A 20,199-nucleotide genomic window follows, 5' to 3' on the forward strand; every position below is an offset into this window, starting at 1 on the left:
GTAAACACATTTGTGCACAATATTTGAGAGAAATAAGCTTTTTGTGCGTATGGAACATTTCTGGGATCTTTTATTTCCGCACATGAAACATGGGACCAACACTTTACATGTTGTGTTGATATTTTTGTTCAGTGGACATTCCATTTAAGCACGCTTAGCTTGGGTCGGTATTCCCCCCTTTTATAATATTATAATCCACGTCAATATATTGTTTTTCGTATCCTTTGTTGAAGCTAAGTAAAAGTAGACATTCTGGAAGATGGCTTTTAAAGAAGAGGCCAAACACTAACAGCTTCCTGCACTACAACTTGCACACTTTCTATCAGCTTCCTGCACTACAGCTTCCTGCACTACAGCTTCCTGCAATACAGCTTCCTGCACTACAGCTTCCTGCACTACAGCTTCCTGCACTACAGCTTCCTGCACTACAGCTTACACACTTTCTTTTGCTCTTTTCCCTCCCTCCCTCCCTCCCTCCCTCCTTACTTACTTGTTTTAATAATAATATAATAATATAATAATAGTGGGTAGTGGGTTCGATCCCCGAGACCACCCATACGTAGAATGTATGCACACATGACTGTAAGTCGCTTTGGATAAAAGCGTCTGCTAAATGGCATATATTATTATTACTTGTTTTAACTCTAAAGACTCAGAAAGAAGGGGACCTCTGATCTCATTGATTTGCAGCCATTACATGCTTATTAAGGTGTCAGACAGATATACTTGTCCCTGGCAGAAGGTGTCCAAAGCACTCGTCCGTCAGCCAGAGACACAGACGGCGAGATTAGCATGTCCAAAGTAATCAGACTAGCTGCGCGAACAACTACAAAAGAAGGGGGGTTAGGAGGAAGAGAGGCAGAGACAGGAGGAGGAATGAAGAGAGGGAAGAGGAGGGGGGAAAGGAGGATAGGGAGGTGGAGCAACAGTTGGGAAGAGAGGCAGCTGAGAGGCTACGTGCTCCAGTGAACTATTCTCCAGAACCCTTCCCATCTAATGATTCAAAGCCTTCTCCTTACTGTGGTCTCGCCCACTCTGCTTGTAGCCTTGCTGTGACTGGTGGAGGAACATGCAGCTGAAGAGGTAAGTACAAGATCTGTTCTACTACACTCATGGGGTGCTATGTTATCATAGAAGGACTGGAGTCATGGTCCTTAACTTTACGGTACTTAAAGTTACTTAGCGTTACTTGACTTAAAGTTACTTAGTTCTGCTTAGCTTGACTTGACTTAGGGAACTGCATCAGTATAAAGAGAAAGAGTTTTGTGAAAGGTCTCAAATGCCTCTTTCCCACTCTGAGTTGAACCTTACCTTTTCTTACTCATCAAGTCATATACAAATATGAGGCTCACTCATCACTTCTTCAATCGAGATGTGAACTTCTATCAGATTTAACGTTTGGAAGAGTCACACCACAATGAATGGATGAGAGAGACGAGCGAGAGAGAGAATCAACACAATCACTTCAGCGGCTGCAGTACACACGGATCCAGAGGATTGAGAGGAGGAGAGGGACACAGGGTGGTTTCCTTCCCCACTCCGAGGCCACGATGCTGGGCTTATCCCGTCGCCGGCTCCTGCCTGCTCCAGAGCTCAGCTGGAGAAGACGATGCTAGGCAGCTAAATCTGGATTAACAGACCTGGGCAGACGGTAAGGACACCACTCCTTTTGTTAGTATAAGCTGGGAGTTTAGTGGGAAGGTGTTAGGTGCCCCTGTAGGTGTTAGGTGCTGTATACTGACAGCATTGGTTGGTTCATCAGACAGCAATGGGCCAGGAAGCAGCAAACACACCATAGATTAGATTTATATCAACAATGTTTATTCTAGCTTCAACCTCGTGTTACTAGGTCTATGTCCCAAATGGCACCCTACTCCCTATTTAGTGCACTATTTTCTGAGTTGGCCCATTGGGCTCTGGTCAAAAGTAGTGCACTATTTTATGAGTGGGCCCATTGGGCTCTGGTCAAAAGTAGTGCACTATTTTCTGAGTTGGCCCATTGGGCTCTGGTCAAAAGTAGTGCACTATTTTATGAGTGGGCCCATTGGGCTCTGGTCAAAAGTAGTGCACTATATATGAAATAGTCTGCCCTTTGGAACAACGTGTACGTAATTGTTTAAGGTGTGATTTGACATTTGGACTGGTGTTGATGTTATTAAGACCTTGACATCATGATCTTATTTAACCTGCTGTGACATCATGATCTCATTTAACCTGCTGTGACATCATGATCTCATTTAACCTGCTGTGACATCATGATCTCATTTAACCTGCTGTGACATCATGATCTCATTTAACCTGCTGTGACATCATGATCTCATTTAACCTGCTGTGACATCATGATATTATTTAACCTGCTGTGACATCATGATCTTATTTAACCTGCTGTGACATCATGATCTCATTTAACCCGCTGTGACATCATGATCTCATTTAACCTGCTGTGACATGATCTCATTTAACCCGCTGTGACGTCATGATCTCATTTAACCCGCTGTGACATCATGATCTTATTTAACCCGCTGTGACATCATGATCTTATTTAACCTGCTGTGACATCATGATCTCATTTAACCCGCTGTGACGTCATGATCTCATTTAACCCGCTGTGACATCATGATCTTATTTAACCTGCTGTGACATCATGATCTTATTTAACCTGCTGTGACGTCATGATCTCATTTAACCTGCTGTGACATCATGATCTCATTTAACCTGCTGTGACGTCATGATCTCATTTAACCTGCTGTGACATCATGATCTCATTTAACCTGCTGTGTTGGCAGAAGTTACTTCTGATTCAGTCTGTAAATGTCGAACACATTTCAGATATGTCTTTTCTGCTTGAACATCACAAGAGCAGTATTCAACCTGTGCGAAGTGGTTTTCTTGTCCATAAACTTCCACAAATATGAAAATGTGTGATATAGTCCAGTAGATAAAAGCCAAAACAATGTTTAAAATGTTCCTATAATGTATAGTTAGATTATTTTCACAAATCACATATTGCCTGGACTAATATGGGTTTTGTAAAGATGTACTTTAGCTAGTTCAAATAAAGTGACTGATTGAACGAATCCTCACTTATCAGTATCTGGAATTTGGCAGTACGCCCAGACCTTGTTTTGAGAACAAAAGATATCTCAGTTTCAAGGTCTCAGTTTAGAGAGAAGAAAACTTTGTGAGGTGTTGATCTGTCACATGTTATGAACCAGTATTGGTCTGTCACATGTTATGAACCAGTATTGGTCTGTCACATGTTATGAACCAGTCTGGCACGTGAATTAAACAAAATGCCAATGATTAATGCATTATGCTAAATCATGCAAATATAGCTTGTCTGTGTATAGCTGCTGGGACTGCCCAAGCAGATCTCCTAACAGACATCCATGATCAAATCAAATCAAATGCTATTAGTCACATGCGCCGAATACAACATACAGTGAAATGCTTACTTACAAGCCCCTAACCAACAATGCACTTTCAAATAAATATGGATCAGAATAAGAGATCAAAGTAAACAAGTAATTAAAGAGCAGCAGTAAAATAACAATGTGGAGACTGTATACAGGGGGGTTCCGACACAGAGTCAATGTGCGGGGCACTGGTTAGTAGAGGAAGTATGTACATATAGGTAGAATTTCTAAAGTCACTATGCATAGATGACAACAGAGAGTAGCAGTGGGGTAAAAAGGGAATGAGGGGGGGGGGGCACTGCAAATATTCTGGGTTGCCATTTGACTGGATGTTCAGGAGTCTTATGGCCTAGGTGGGTAGAAGCTGTTTAGAAACCTCTTGGACCTAGACTTGGCGCTCCGGTACCGCTTGCCATGCAGTAGCAGAGAGAACAGTCTATGACTAGGGTGGCTGCAGTCCAATTTTAAGGCCTTCTTCTGACAACGCCTGGTATAGAGGTCCTGGATGGCAGGAAGCTTGGCCCCAGTGATGTAAAGGGCCATTCGAACTACCCTCTGTAGTACCTTGCGGTCGGAGGCCGAGCAGTTGCCATACCAGGCAGTGATGCAACCAGTCAGGATGCTCTTGATGGTGCGGCTGTAGAACCTTTTGAGGATCTGAGGACCCATGCCAAATCTTTTCAGTCTCCTGAGGGGTAATAGGTTTTGTTCTGCCCTCTTCACGTCTGTCTTGGTGTGCTTGGACCATGTTAATTTGTTGGTGATGTGGACACCAAGAAACTTAAATCTCTCAACCTGCTCTTCTGCAGTCCCGTTGATGAGAATGGGGGCGTGATAGTGCTCTTTGGCTTGCAAGCCTCCCCCTTTTTCCTCCAAACATAACGATGGTCAAACACTTCTATTTTTGTTTCATCAGATCAGAGGACATTTCTCCGAAAAGTACCATAGTCTGGCTTTTTTATGGCGGTTTTGGAGCAGTGGCTTCTTCCTTGCTGAGCGGCCTTTCAGGTTATGTCGATATAGGACTTGTTTCACTGTGGATATAGATACTTTTGTACCTGATTCCTGCAGCATCTTCACAAGGTCTGTTGCTGTTTTTCTGGGATTGATTTGCACTTTTCGCACTAATGTATGTTCATCTCTAGGAGACAGAACGCGTCTCCTTCCTGAGCGGTATGACGGCTTCGTGGTCCCATGGTGTTTATACTCGCAGACTATTGTTTGTACAGATGAATGTGGTACCTTCAGGCATTTGTAAACTGCTCCTAAGGTTGAACCAGATTTGTGGAGGTCTGCAATTTATTTTCTGAGGTCTTGGCTGATTTCTTTAGATTTTCCCATGATGTGACCTTTTGCCACATTTCAGGCTTCAAACATAAAGATATAAAACTGTATTTTTTTGTGAAGAATCAACAACAAGTGGGACACAATCATGAAGTGGAACGACATTTATTGGATATTTCAAACTTTTTTAACAAATCAAAAACTGAAAAATTGGGCGTGCAAAATTATTCAGCCCCCTTAAGTTAATACTTTGTAGCGCCACCTTTTGCTGCGATTACAGCTGTAAGTCGCTTGGGGTATGTCTCTATCAGTTTTGCACATCGAGAGAATGACATTTTTTCCCATTCCTCCTTGCAAAACAGCTCGAGCTCAGTGAGGTTGGATGGAGAGCATTTGTGAACAGCAGTTTTCAGTTCTTTCCACAGATTCTCGATTGGATTCAGGTCTGGACTTTGACTTGGCCATTCTAACACCTGGATATGTTTATTTTTGAACCATTCCATTGTAGATTTTGCTTTATGTTTTGGATCATTGTCTTGTTGGAAGACAAATCTCTGTGCCAGTCTCAGGTCTTTTGCAGACTCCATCAGGTTTTCTTCCAGAATGGTCCTGTATTTGGCTCCATCCATCTTCCCATCAATTTTAACCATCTTCCCTGTCCCTGCTGAAGAAAAGCAGGCCCAAACCATGATGCTGCCACCACCATGTTTGACAGTGGGGATGGTGTGTTCAGGGTGATGAGCTGCTTTTACGCCAAAGATAACGTTTTGCATTGTAGCCAAAAAGTTCAATTTTGGTTTCATCTGACCAGAGCACCTTCTTCCACATGTTTGGTGTGTCTCCCAGGTGGCTTGTGGCAAACTTTAAACAACACTTTTTATGGATATCTTTAAGAAATGGCTTTCTTCTTGCCACTCTTCCATAAAGGCCAGATTTGTGCAATATACGACTGATTGTTGTCCTATGGACAGAGTCTCCCACCTCAGCTGTAGATCTCTGCATTTCATCCAGAGTGATCATGGGCCTCTTGGCTGCATCTCTGATCAGTCTTCTCCTTGTATGAGCTGAAAGTTTAGAGGGACGGCCAGGTCTTGGTAGATTTGCAGTGGTCTGATACTCCTCCATTTCAATATTATCGCTTGCACAGTGCTCCTTGGGATGTTTAAAGCTTGGGAAATCTTTTTGTATCCAAATCCGGCTTTAAACTTCTTCACAACAGTATCTCGGACCTGCCTGGTGTGTTCCTTGTTCTTCATGATGCTCTCTGCGCTTTTAACGGACCTCTGAGACTATCACAGTGCAGGTGCATTTATACGGAGACTTGATTACACACAGGTGGATTGTATTTATCATCATTAGTCATTTAGGTCAACATTGGATCATTCAGAGATATTCACTGAACTTCTGGAGAGAGTTTGCTGCACTGAAAGTAAAGGGGCTGAATAATTTTGCACTCCCAATTTTTCAGTTTTTGATTTGTTAAAAAAGTTTGAAATATCAAATAAATGTCGTTCCACTTCATGATTGTGTCCCACTTGTTGTTGATTCTTCTCAAAAAAATACAGTTTTATATCTTTATGTTTGAAGCCTGAAATGTGGCAAAAGGTCGCAAAGTTCAAGGGGGCTGAATACTTTCACAAGGCACTGTACATCCACAGGTACACCTCCAATTTGCGTCAAAGTATGTAAATTAGTCTATCAGAAGCTTCTAATGCCATGACATCATTCTTTCTACTATTATTCTGACATTTCACGTTCTTAAAATAAAGTGGTGATCCTAACTGACCTAAAAGAGGTAATTTTTACTAGGATTAAATGTCAGGAATTGTGAAAAACTGAGTTTAAATGTATTTGGCCGAGGTGTTTGTAAACTTCAGACTTCAACTGTATCTCAACTTCTGACTTCAACTGTATCAACGTACGCCATCACACCCTTGACAACAGTAGTGAGTCTCAGCTGTGGCCTGAAGGATTACATGCACCACTACCTGGGCCTGGGCTGGCCCAGCAGGTCACTAGTGATTAACCTGTGTTAACCTGGGAGAAGTGATACCTGCCTGCCTGCCTGCCTGGGATTCCCTCTCTCTCTGTAGCCTTCCTCACCCTGATACAGATGTAGAGTTGAGAAACCCTCCTGGGTTGGAACAAAATGGGAGTTGATATGTGTTGATATGTGCACTTTCCTCTCTCTGCACAAAGCTTTCCTTACAGCTCTGTGTTAAAGCTGGGCTGGAACTAAAACCCGAATGCTCAGCAGTTCTCCAAGACTGGAATTGCGCATCCCATGTATAGAGTTGTGTTTCTTGTGGACCGGCACCGATTCCTGGGACGTTACTGGCCAGCCCCTCACTGATTTATAGTGCTGAGCTGGGAGAAAAGTTTCCCGTGTCAAGGACCAGTTAAACAGATCAATTCATTTCAAGTGAGCAGTTAAACAGATCAATGAAAAGAAACCAAGTGCTACCGAGCATGTTTTAGTCTATATGCTACAGTAGGTGTGTAGACCTACTCTACATCCTCAGCCTGCCCATCCCACCACACAGGTATAGACCTTAACCTACCAATCCCAGGTGTTATCCCACATGACCGTAGATAAACTAGGAGGCATTAGAGGGTAATCCAGCCCTGATCTTTGCAGTATGTCCCTATTTCCCTTCAGAGCAGCTACTCCCTATCCCTGACTTTTTACATTTTTATTTTTACCATTATTTAACCAGGCAAGTCAGTTAAGAACACATTCTTATTTTCAATGACGGCCTGGGAACAGTGGGTTAACTGCCTGTTCAGGGGCAGAACGACAGATTTGTACCTTGTCCGCTCAGGGGTTTGAACTCACAACCTTCAGCTTACTAGTCCAACGCTCTTACCACTAGGCTACGCTGCCACCTTACTTCATGCTTTCTGATGTTCAGAACACGGGGAGAGGGAAGACAGGATGTAGAAACACTACGCAGCCTTTCTATTGGATATGGTTAGTTGGTCCGCTTTTTAGCCATTTTAACTATTTGTCTCTCTGTTAGACCACTAGCTGTCTGTCTCTCTATTAGATCACAAGCTGTCTGTCTCTCTGTTAGACCACTAGCTAGACCACTAGCTGTATGTCTCTCTGTTAGACCACTAGCTGTCTGTCTCTCTGTTAGATCACAAGCTGTCTGTCTCTCTGTTAGACCACTAGCTAGACCACTAGCTGTCTGTCTCTCTGTTAGACCACTAGCTGTCTGTCTCTCTGTTAGACCACTAGCTGTCTGTCTCTCTGTTAGACCACTAGCTAGACCACTAGCTGTCTGTCTCTCTGTTAGACCACTAGCTGTCTGTCTCTCTGTTAGACCACTAGCTGTCTGTCTCTCTGTTAGACCACTAGCTCTGTCTCTCTGTTAGACCACTAGCTGTCTGTCTCTCTGTTAGACCACTAGCTGTCTGTCTCTCTGTTAGACCACTAGCTGTCTGTCTCTCTGTTAGACCACTAGCTGTCTGTCTCTCTATTAGATCACAAGCTGTCTGTCTCTCTGTTAGACCACTAGCTAGACCACTAGCTGTCTGTCTCTCTGTTAGACCACTAGCTGTCTGTCTCTCTGTTAGACCACTAGCTAGACCACTAGCTGTCTGTCTCTCTGTTAGACCACTAGCTAGACCACTAGCTGTCTGTCTCTCTGTTAGACCACTAGCTGTCTGTCTCTCTGTTAGACCACTAGCTAGACCACTAACTGCCTGTCTCTCTGTTAGACCACTAGCTGCCTGCCTCTCTGTTAGACCACTAGCCGTCTGTCTCTCTGTTAGACCACTAGCTGTCTGTCTCTCTGTTAGACCACTTGCTGTCTGTCTCTCTGTTAGACCACGAGCTGTCTGTCTCTCTGTTACACCACTAGCTGTCTGTCTCTCTGTTAGACCACTAGCTGTCTGTCTCTCTGTTAGACCACTAGCTGTCTCGCAAATTATAAATTATGTTTACTAACTAGACCATCTAATGTTATGTTATGTCCCTATTTAACCACACTGTCTCTGTCTGTCTCTAATGTGTTAGACCACTAGCTGTCTGTCTCTAATGTTAGACCACTAGCTGTCTGTCTCTCTGTTAGACCACTAGCTGTCTATCTAATGTGTTATAGACCATAGCTAGACCACTAGCTGTCTGTCTCTCTGTTAGACCACTAGCTAATGTTATCTGTTAGACCACTAGCTAGACCACTACTGTCTGTCTCTCTGTTAGACCACTAGCTAATGTCTCTCTGTTAGACCACTAGCTGTCTGTCTCTCTGTTAGACCACTTGCTGTCTGTCTCTCTGTTAGACCACGAGCTGTCTGTCTCTTTCTGTTAGACCACTAGCTGATCTGTCTCTCTGTTAGACCACTAGCTGTCTGTCTTGTGATACAGACTGTTAGACCACTAGCTGTCTGTCTCTACAGACCCACATGTTGAAACAGGTTATAAATTATGTTTACGTAACTTGGATTATCTAATGTTATGGGTTGATACAGACCCACAGGTATAGTGGGGCCAGACCCATTTAACTTGATACAGACCCACAGTCTCTGATACAGACCCACAGGACTATCAGACCCACAGGTTAGAGGTTGATACAGACCCACATGTTGATAGACCCACAGGTAGAAAAAGCCTGTTGACTCAACCCACAGGTACTTGCAGGTTGATACAGACCCAAATACAGACCTCCCTCAGGTTCATACAGACCTAAATGATTTATGACCCTGCTGATACAGACCCACAGGTTGATGACCTAAGACCCACCTGGTTGATAAACCCACAGGTAGATAAGACCCACATTTGATATGGGGAAGGTTGATACAGGTTGATACAGACCCACAGGTTGATACAGACCCACAGGTTGATACAGACCCACAGGTTGATACAGACCCACAGGTTGATACAGACCCACAGGTTGATATAGACCCACAGGTTGATACAGACCCACAGGTTGATACAGACCCACAGGTTGATACAGACCCACAGGTTGATACAGACCCACAGGTTGATACAGACCCACAGGTTGATACCCAGACAGACCCACAATACAGACCCACAGGTTGATACAGACCCACAGGTTGATACAGACCCACATGTTGATACAGACCCTAACCCACAGGTTGATACAGACCCACAGGTAGATACAGACCCACATGTTGATACAGACCCACAGGTTGATACAGACCCACAGGTTGATACAGACCCACAGGTTGATACAGACCCAAACCCACAGGTTGATACAGACCCACAGGTTGATATAGACCCACAGGTTGACAGACCCACAGGTTGACCCACAGGTTGATACAGACCCACAGGTTGAACCCACCCACAGGTTGATACAGACCCACAGGTTGATACAGACCCAACCCACAGGTTGATACAGACCCACAGGTTGATACAGACCCACAGACCCACAGGTTGATACAGACCCACAGGTTGATACAGACCCACAGGTTGATACAGACCCACAGGTTGATACAGACCCACAGGTTGATACAGACCCACAGGTTGATACAGACCCACAGGTTGATACAGACCCTAACCCACAGGTTGATATAGACCCACAGGTTGATACAGACCCTAACCCACAGGTTGATACAGACCCACAGGTTGATACAGACCCACAGGTTGATACAGACCCACAGGTTGATATAGACCCACAGGTTGATACAGACCCACAGGTTGATACAGACCCTAACCCACAGGTTGATATAGACCCACAGGTTGATACAGACCCACAGGTTGATACAGACCCACAGGTTGATACAGACCCACAGGGTTTCCATCATTTAAATATATTATGTAATTACACTGTAATAAACCATGTAAACAGTTCCAACCCTCCTTCTGGCCACAAACCCACAATAAGTTCCATTCCAACCTTCCATCCATTCCAACCTTCCAACCATTCCAACCTTCCAACCTTCAACCTTCCAACCATTCCAACCTTTTCCAACCTTCCATCCATTCCAACCTTCAACCATTCCAACCTTCCAACCATTCCAACCTTCCAACCATTCCAACCTTCAACCATTCCAACCTTCCAACTTTCCAACCATTCCAATCTTCCAACCATTCCAACCTTCCAAACATTCTAACTTTCCTTAGATATTATTCTCTGCACCAGTCTGGACTTATGTTTGGTCCTCTGAGTACTTTTTCTCACTCTCTCTCTCTCTCTCTCTCTCGCACGCACACACACACATTTTGTCCTAAGAGAATTATTCTCTTATCAAATCTGGTGAACCACTTTGGAGAATTCTGGTCTGGCTTTGCTCTCCTGTTAGTTTACTGTTTCCAGACCTGGTCTGGGGAAATGTTTTGCTTTCTGCAGTCAAGATGAAACAAATACTAACTGGCTAATGATGAGGTTGTACTGTACTATCCCTCAGAGAGAGAGAGAGAGAGAGAAAGAGAGAGAGAGAGAGAGAGAGAGAGAGAGAGAGAGAGAGAGAGAGAGAGAGAGAGAGAGAGAGAGAGAGAGAGAGAGAGAGAGAGAGAGAGAGAGAGAGAGAGGCACAACTACGACAACATAGCCAACAAAAATGGGTCACAACTCCTGCAGCTCTGTAGCACGCTGGGTATGTACATAGTCAATGGTAGGCTTCGAGGGGACTTCTATAGTAGGTACACCTACAGCTCATCTCTTGACAGTAGTACTGTAGACTACTTTATCACTGACTCTCTCAGAGCGTTCAGTCAGTCCACTGACACCCCTATCAGATCACAGCAAAATCACAGTCTACTTGAACAGAGCAATACTCAATCATGAGGCACCATAGCCAAATGAACTGATTAATATTCATTAAGAAATGCTATAGATGGAAGGAAAGTAGTGTGGAAACCTACCCAAAAGCAATTAGGCAACAACAAATGCAATGTCTTTTAGACAATTTCCTGGACAAAACGTTCCACTGTAATAGTGAAGGTGTAATCTTGGCAGTAGAAAACCTAAATAGTATATTTGACCTATCAGCTTCCCTATTAAATAAAAAAAATAAAACAGAAAACCAAAGAAAATGAACAACTATGACAAATGGTTTGATGAAGAATGCAAAAACCTAAGAAAGAAAGTGTCAAACCTGTCCAACCAAAAACATAGAGACCCAGAAAACGATGAGCCTATGCCTTGACTATGGTGAATCACTAAAACAATACAGAAATACACTACGGAAAAAGAAGGAACAGCACATCAGAAATCAGTTCAATGTAATTGAAGAATCCATAGACTCTAACCACTTCTGGGAAAATTGGAAAACACTAAACAAACATCAACACGAAGAATTATCTATCCAAAATGGAGATCTATGGGTAAACCACTTCTCCAGTCTTTTTGGCTCTATAACAAAGAACAAACAGCAAAAATATATACATGATCAAATACAGATCTTAGAATCAACTATTAAAGATGACCAGAACCCATTGGATTCTCCAATTACATTGAATGAGTGACAGGACAAAATAAAAACCCTCCAACCCAACAAGGCCTGTGGTGTTGATGGTATCCTACATGAAATGATCAAATATACAGACAGCAAATTCCAATTGGCTATACTTAAACTCTTCAACATCATCCTTAGCTCTGGCATCTTCCCCAATATTTGGAACCAAGGACTGATCACCCCAATCAACAAAAGTGGAGACAAATTTCACCCCAATAACTACATTTTTACATTTACATTTAAGTCATTTAGCAGACGCTCTTATCCAGAGCGACTTACAAATTGGTGCATTCACCTTATGACATCCAGTGGAACAGTCACTTAACAATAGTGCATCTAAATCTTAAAGGGGGGGGGGGTGAGAAGGATTACTTATCCTATCCTAGGTATTCCTTAAAGAGGTGGGGTTTCAGGTGTCTCCGGAAGGTGGTGATTGACTCCGCTGTCCTGGTGTCGTGAGGGAGTTTGTTCCACCATTGGGGGGCCAGAGCAGCGAACAGTTTTGACTGGGCTGAACGGGAACTGTACTTCCTCAGTGGTAGGGAGGCGAGCAGGCCAGAGGTGGATGAACGCAGTGCCCTTGTTTGGGTGTAGGGCCTGATCAGAGCCTGGAGGTACTGAGGTGCCGTTCCCCTCACAGCTCCGTAGGCAAGCACCATGGTCTTGTAGCGGATGCGAGCTTCAACTGGAAGCCAGTGGAGAGAGCGGAGGAGCGGGGTGACGTGAGAGAACTTGGGAAGGTTGAACACCAGACGGGCTGCGGCGTTCTGGATGAGTTGTAGGGGTTTAATGGCACAGGCAGGGAGCCCAGCCAACAGCGAGTTGCAGTAATCCAGACGGGAGATGACAAGTGCCTGGATTAGGACCTGCGCCGCTTCCTGTGTGAGACAGGGTCGTACTCTGCGGATGTTGTAGAGCATGAACCTACAGGAATATGCGTCAACAGCAATGAGAAAATCCGCTGCATTATCATTTACAGCAGACTAGTTAATTTCCTCAGTGAAAACAATGTACTGAGCAAATGTAAAATTGGCTTTTTACCAAATTACCATATGTCAGACCACGTATTCACCATGCACACCCTAATTGACAAACAAAACAAAACAAAGGCAAAGTCTTCTCATGCTTTGTTGATTTCAAAAAAGCTTTTGACTCAATTTGGTAGTGTTGGGGGTAAAACATACGATATTATAAAATCCATGTACACAAACAACAAGTGTGCGGATAAAATTGGCAAAAAAAACATTTCTTTCCACAGGGCCGTGGGGTGAGACAGGGATGCAGCTTAAGACCCACCCTCTTCAATATATATATCAATGAATTGGTGAGGGCACTAGAACAGTCTGCAGCACCCTACTAGAGTGATGATCTGGTGCTCCTGTCACCAACCAGGGAGGGCCTACAGCAGCACATAGATCTTCTGCACAGATTCTGTCAGACCTGGGCCCTGACAGTAAATCTCAGTAAGACAAAAATATTGGTGTTCCAAAAAATGTCCAGCCACCAGGATCATAAATAAAAATTCCATCTATACACCGTTGCCCTAGAGCACACAAAAAACTATACAAACCTCGGCCTAAACATCAGTGCCACAGGTAACTTCCACAAACCTGTGAACGAGCTGAGAGACAAGGCAAGAAGGGCCTTCTATGCCGACAAAAGGAACATAAAATTCTACAAACCAATTAGGATCTGACAAAAAATACTTGAACAGTTATAGAACCCATTGCCCTTTATGGTTGTGAAGTCTGGGGTCCGCTCACCAACAAGGAATTCGCAAAATGGGACAAACACCAAACTGAGACTCTACATGCAGATTTCTGCAAAAATATCCTTTGTGTACAACGGTAAACTCCAAATAATGCATGCAGAGCTGAATTAGGCCGATTGTCATGCAGGTGAATGAGGACCCAAAAGCGACTTGGCGAAAACAGAGTCTTTAATCCAGTAAAGTAATTCTACAAACATAAGACATAATTCCACTCGTAATGACGAGAACAGACTGGAGACTCGATCAAGAACTGCAGGTTGCCTCGGGAAGGCACTTGAACCTAGCAGACTCAGACACCTGCTCTCCACGCAGCATCTGAGGGAAACACGACACGACAGGGCGATACACAGACACAGCACGGTGAACAATAGACAAGGATCCGACAGGACAGGAACGGAAAACAAGGGAAGAAATAGGGACTCTAATCAGGGGAAAAGATAAGGAACAGGTGTGGGAAGACTAAATGATTGATTAGGGGAATAGGAACAGCTGGGAGCAGGAACGGAACGATAGAGAGAAGAGAGAGAGGAAGGGAGAGAGAAAAAGGGGAACGAATCTAAAAAGACCAGCAGGGGGAAAATGAACAGAGGGAAAAGCAAAATGACAAGACAATCTAAGACAAAACATGACAGTACCCCCCCACTCACGAGCGCCTCCTGGCGCACTCGAGGAGGAATCCTGGCGGCAACGGAGGAAATCATCAATGAGTGAACGGTCCAGCACGTCCCGAGACGGAACCCAACTCCTCTCCTCAGGACCGTAACCCTCCCAATCCACTAAGTATTGGTGACCCCGTCCCCGAGAACGCATGTCCATGATCCTACGTACCTTGTAAATAGGTGCGCTCTCGACAAGGACGGGAGGGGGGGAGGGAAGATGAACGGGGGTGCGAAGAAAGGGCTTGACACAGGAGACATGGAAGACAGGATGGACGCGACGAAGATGTCGCGGAAGAAGCAGTCGCACAGCGACAGGATTGACGACCTGGGAGACACGGAACGGACCAATGAACCGCGGAGTCAACTTACGAGAAACTGTCGTAAGAGGAAGGTTGCGAGTGGAAAGCCACACTCTCTGGCCGCAACAATACCTTGGACTCTTAATCCTGCGTTTATTGGCGGCTCTCACAGTCTGTGCCCTGTAACGGCAAAGTGCAGACCTCACCCTCCTCCAGGTGCGCTCACAACGTTGGACAAACGCTTGAGCGGAGGGAACGCTGGACTCGGCAAGCTGGGAAGAGAACAGAGGAGGCTGGTAACCCAGACTACTCTGAAACGGAGATAACCCGGTAGCAGACGAAGGAAGCGAGTTGTGAGCGTATTCTGCCCAGGGGAGCTGTTCTGCCCAAGACGCAGGGTTTCTGAAAGAAAGGCTGCGTAGTATGCGACCAATCGTCTGATTGGCCCTCTCTGCTTGACCGTTAGACTGGGGATGAAACCCGGAAGAGAGACTGACGGACGCACCAATCAAACGACAGAACTCCCTCCAAAACTGTGACGTGAATTGCGGGCCTCTGTCTGAAACGGCGTTTAACAGGAGGCCATGAATTCTGAACACATTCTCGATGATGATTTGTGCCGTCTCCTTAGCGGAAGGAAGTTTAGCGAGGGGAATGAAATGTGCCGCCTTAGAGAACCTATCGACAACCGTAAGAATCACAGTCTTCCCCGCAGACAAAGGCAGACTGGTAATGAAGTCTAGGGCGATGTGAGACCATGGTCGAGAAGGAATGGGGAGCGGTCTGAGACGACCGGCAGGAGGAGAGTTACCCGACTTAGTCTGCGCGCAGTCCGAACAAGCAGCCACGAAACGGCGCGTGTCACGCTCCTGAGTCGGCCACCAAAAGCGCTGGCGAATAGACGCAAGAGTGCCTCGAACACCGGGATGACCAGCTAACTTGGCAGAGTGAGCCCACTGAAGAACAGCCAGACGAGTGGAAACAGGAACGAAAAGGAGGTTACTAGGACAAGCGCGCGGCGACGCAGTGTGCGTGAGTGCTTGCTTAACCTGTCTTTCAATTCCCCAGACTGTCAACCCGACAACACGCCCATAAGGAAGAATCCCCTCGGGATCAGTAGAAGCCACAGAAGAACTAAACAGACGGGATAAGGCATCAGGCTTGGTGTTTTTGCTACCCGGACGGTAAGAAATCACAAACTCGAAACGAGCGAAAAACAACGCCCAACGAGCTTGACGGGCATTAAGTCGTTTGGCAGAATGGATGTACTCAAGGTTCTTATGGTCTGTCCAAACGACAAAAGGAACGGTCGCCCCCTCCAACCACTGTCGCCATTCGCCTAGGGCTAAGCGGATGGCGAGCAGTTCGCGGTTACCCACATCATAGTTGCGTTCAGATGGCGACAGGCGATGAGAAAAATAAGCGCAAGGATGAACCTTATCGTCAGACTGGAAGCGCTGGGATAGAATGGCTCCCACGCCTACCTCTGAAGCGTCAACCTCGACAATGAATTGTCTAGTGACGTCAGGAGTAACGAGGATAGGAGCGGACGTAAAACGTTCTTTTAGAAGATCAAAAGCTCCCTGGGCGGAACCGGACCACTTAAAACACGTCTTGACAGAAGTAAGAGCTGTGAGAGGGGCAGCAACTTGACCGAAATTACGAATGAAACGCCGATAGAAATTAGCGAAACCTAAAAGCGCTGCAACTCGACACGTGACCTTGGAACGGGCCAATCACTGACAGCTTGGACCTTAGCGGAATCCATCTGAATGCCTTCAGCGGAAATAACGGAACCGAGAAAAGTAACGGAGGAGACATGAAAAGAGCACTTCTCAGCCTTCACGTAGAGACAATTCTCTAAAAGGCGCTGTAGAACACGTCGAACGTGCTGAACATGAATCTCGAGTGACGGTGAAAAAATCAGGATATCGTCAAGATAGACAAAAACAAAGATGTTCAGCATGTCTCTCAGAACATCATTAACTAATGCCTGAAAAACAGCTGGCGCATTGGCGAGACCAAACGGCAGAACCCGGTACTCAAAATGCCCTAACGGAGTGTTAAACGCCGTTTTCCACTCGTCCCCCTCTCTGATACGCACGAGATGGTAAGCGTTACGAAGGTCCAACTTAGTAAAGCACCTGGCTCCCTGCAGAATCTCGAAGGCTGATGACATAAGGGGAAGCGGATAACGATTCTTAACCGTTATGTCATTCAGCCCTCGATAATCACGCAGGGGCGCAGAGTACCGTCCTTTTCTTAACAAAAAGAACCCCGCCCCGGCCGGAGAGGAAGAAGGCACTATGGTACCGGCGTCAAGAGACACAGATAAATAATCCTCGAGAGCCTTACGTTCGGGAGCCGACAGAGAGTATAGTCTACCCCGAGGAGGAGTGGTCCCCGGAAGGAGATCAATACTACAATCATACGACCGGTGAGGAGGAAGGGAGTTGGCTCGGGACCGACTGAAGACCGTGCGCAGATCATGATATTCCTCCGGCACTCCTGTCAAATCGCCAGGTTCCTCCTGAGAAGTGGGGACAGAAGAAATGGGAGGGATGGCAGACATTAAACACTTCACATGACAAGAAACGTTCCAGGATAGGATAGAATTACTAGACCAATTAATAGAAGGATTATGACATACTAGCCAGGGATGACCCAAAACAACAGGTGTAAAAGGTGAACGAAAAATCAAAAAAGAAATAGTCTCACTGTGGTTACCAGATACTGTGAGGGTTAAAGGTAGTGTCTCAAATCTGATACTGGGAAGATGACTACCATCTAAGGCAAACATGGGCGTAGGCTTGTCTAACTGTCTGAAAGGAATGTCATGTTTCCGAGCCCATGCTTCGTCCATGAAACAACCCTCAGCCCCCGAGTCAATCAAGGCACTGCATGTAGCACCCGAACCGGTCCAGCGTAGATGGACCGACATAGTAGTACAGGATCTAGATGAAGAGACCTGAGTAGTAGCGCTCACCAGTAGCCCTCCGCTTACTGATGAGCTCTGGCCTTTACTGGACATGAATTGACAAAATGTCCATCAAATCCGCAATAGAGGCACAGGCGGTTGGTGATCCTCCGTTCCCTCTCCTTAGTCGAGATGCGAATACCTCCCAGCTGCATGGGCTCAGTCTCTGAGCCAGAGGAGGAGATGGTTGCGATGCGGAGCAGGGAAACACCGTTGACGCGAGCTCTCTTCCACGAGCTTGGTGACGAAGATCTACCCGTCGTTCTATGCGGATGGCGAGAGCAATCAAAGAGTCCACACTGGAAGGAACCTCCCGAGAGAGAATCTCATCTTTGACCACTGCGTGGAGTCCCTCCAGAAAACGAGCGAGCAGCGCCGGCTCGTTCCAGTCACTAGAGGCAGCAAGAGTGCGAAACTCTATAGAGTAATCCGTTATGGATCGATCACCTTGGCATAGGGAAGCCAGGGCCCTAGAAGCCTCCCTACCAAAAACTGAACGGTCAAAAACCCGAATCATCTCCTCTTTAAAGTTCTGGTAATTGTTTGAACAATCAGCCCTTGCCGCCCAGATAGCTGTGCCCCACTCTCGAGCCCGGCCAGTAAGGAGTGAAATGACGTAAGCAACCCGAGCTCTCTCGCTAGAGTATGTGTTGGGTTGGAGAGAGAACACAATATCACACTGGGTGAGAAAGGAGCGGCACTCCGTGGGCTGCCCGGAGTAGCAAGGTGGGTTATTAACCCTAGGTTCCGGAGGCTCGGCAGGCCAGGAAGTAACAGGTGGCACGAGACGAAGACTCTGGAACTGTCCAGAGAGGTCGGAAACCTGAGCGGCCAGGTTCTCCACGGCATGGCGAGCAGCAGACAATTCCTGCTCGTGTCTGCCGAGCATGGCTCCTTGGATCTCGACGGCAGTGTTACGAACGTCTGTAGTCGCTGGGTCCATTCTTTGGTCGGATCCTTCTGTCATGCAGGTGAATGAGGACCCAAAAGCGACTTGGCGAAAACAGAGTCTTTAATCCAGTAAAGTAATTCTACAAACATAAGACATAATTCCACTCGTAATGACGAGAACAGACTGGAGACTCGATCAAGAACTGCAGGTTGCCTCGGGAAGGCACTTGAACCTAGCAGACTCAGACACCTGCTCTCCACGCAGCATCTGAGGGAAACACGACACGACAGGGCGATACACAGACACAGCACGGTGAACAATAGACAAGGATCCGACAGGACAGGAACGGAAAACAAGGGAAGAAATAGGGACTCTAATCAGGGGAAAAGATAAGGAACAGGTGTGGGAAGACTAAATGATTGATTAGGGGAATAGGAACAGCTGGGAGCAGGAACGGAACGATAGAGAGAAGAGAGAGAGGAAGGGAGAGAGAAAAAGGGGAACGAACCTAAAAAGACCAGCAGGGGGAAAATGAACAGAGGGAAAAGCAAAATGACAAGACAATCTAAGACAAAACATGACACCGATACCCACTAATGATCAAAATTCAGAAAAGAGCCATTACATTCCACAACCACCTAAAAGGAAGCGATTCCCAAACCTTCCATAACAACGCCATCACCTACAGAGAGATGAACCTGGAGAAGAGTCCCCTAAGCAAGCTAGTCCTGGGGCTCTGTTCACAAACACAAACACACCCTACAGAGCCCCAGGACAGCAGTACAATTAGACCCAACCAAATCATGAGAAAACAAAAAAGAGTATTACTTGACACATTGGAAAGAACTAACAAAAAAACTGAGCAAACTAGAATGCTATTTGGCCCTGAACAGAGAGTACACAGTGGCAGAATACCTGACCACTGTGACTGACCCAAACGTAAGGAAAGCTTTGACTATGTACAGACTCAGTAAACATAGCCTTGCTGTTGAGAAAGGCCGCCGTAGGCAGACTTGACTCTCAAGAGAAGACAGGCTATGTGCACACTGCCCACAAAATGAGGTGGAAACTGAGCTGCATTTCCTAACCTCCTGCCAAATGTATGACCATATTAGAGACACATATTTCCCTCAGATTACACAGACCCACAAAGAATTCGGAAACAAACCCAATTTTGATAAATTCCCATATATCTATTGATTGAAGAACCACAGTGTCACAGCAGCAAGATGTGTGGCCTGTTGCCACAAGAAAGGGGCAACCGGTGAAGAACGAACACCATTGTAAATACAACCCATATTTATGTTTATTAATTTTCACTTTAGTACTTTAGCTATTTGCACATCGTTACAACCCTGTATAGAGACATAATATGACATTTGAAACGTCTTTATTCATTTGGATCTTCTGTATGTGTGATGTTTACTGTTCATCTTTATTGTTTATTTAACTTTGGTTTGTTATCTACTTCACTTG

General features: G+C 45.5%; 1 long non-coding RNA gene across 1 annotated transcript in view; it reads left to right on the forward strand.

Annotated features, from left to right (window-relative positions):
- The first annotated feature begins 953 nt into the window (after positions 1–953).
- The window catches only part of LOC124009281, a 29,312-nt gene continuing 10,066 nt past the window's right edge, over positions 954–20,199 (forward strand). The window contains exons 1-2 of the long non-coding RNA XR_006834269.1: positions 954–1,083; positions 1,330–1,651. This is a non-coding gene — a long non-coding RNA (uncharacterized LOC124009281). The remainder of the gene's footprint in view (positions 1,084–1,329; positions 1,652–20,199) is intronic.

Source organism: Oncorhynchus gorbuscha, linkage group LG22 (assembly GCF_021184085.1).
Source record: "Oncorhynchus gorbuscha isolate QuinsamMale2020 ecotype Even-year linkage group LG22, OgorEven_v1.0, whole genome shotgun sequence".
Lineage (NCBI taxonomy): Eukaryota > Metazoa > Chordata > Actinopteri > Salmoniformes > Salmonidae > Oncorhynchus > Oncorhynchus gorbuscha.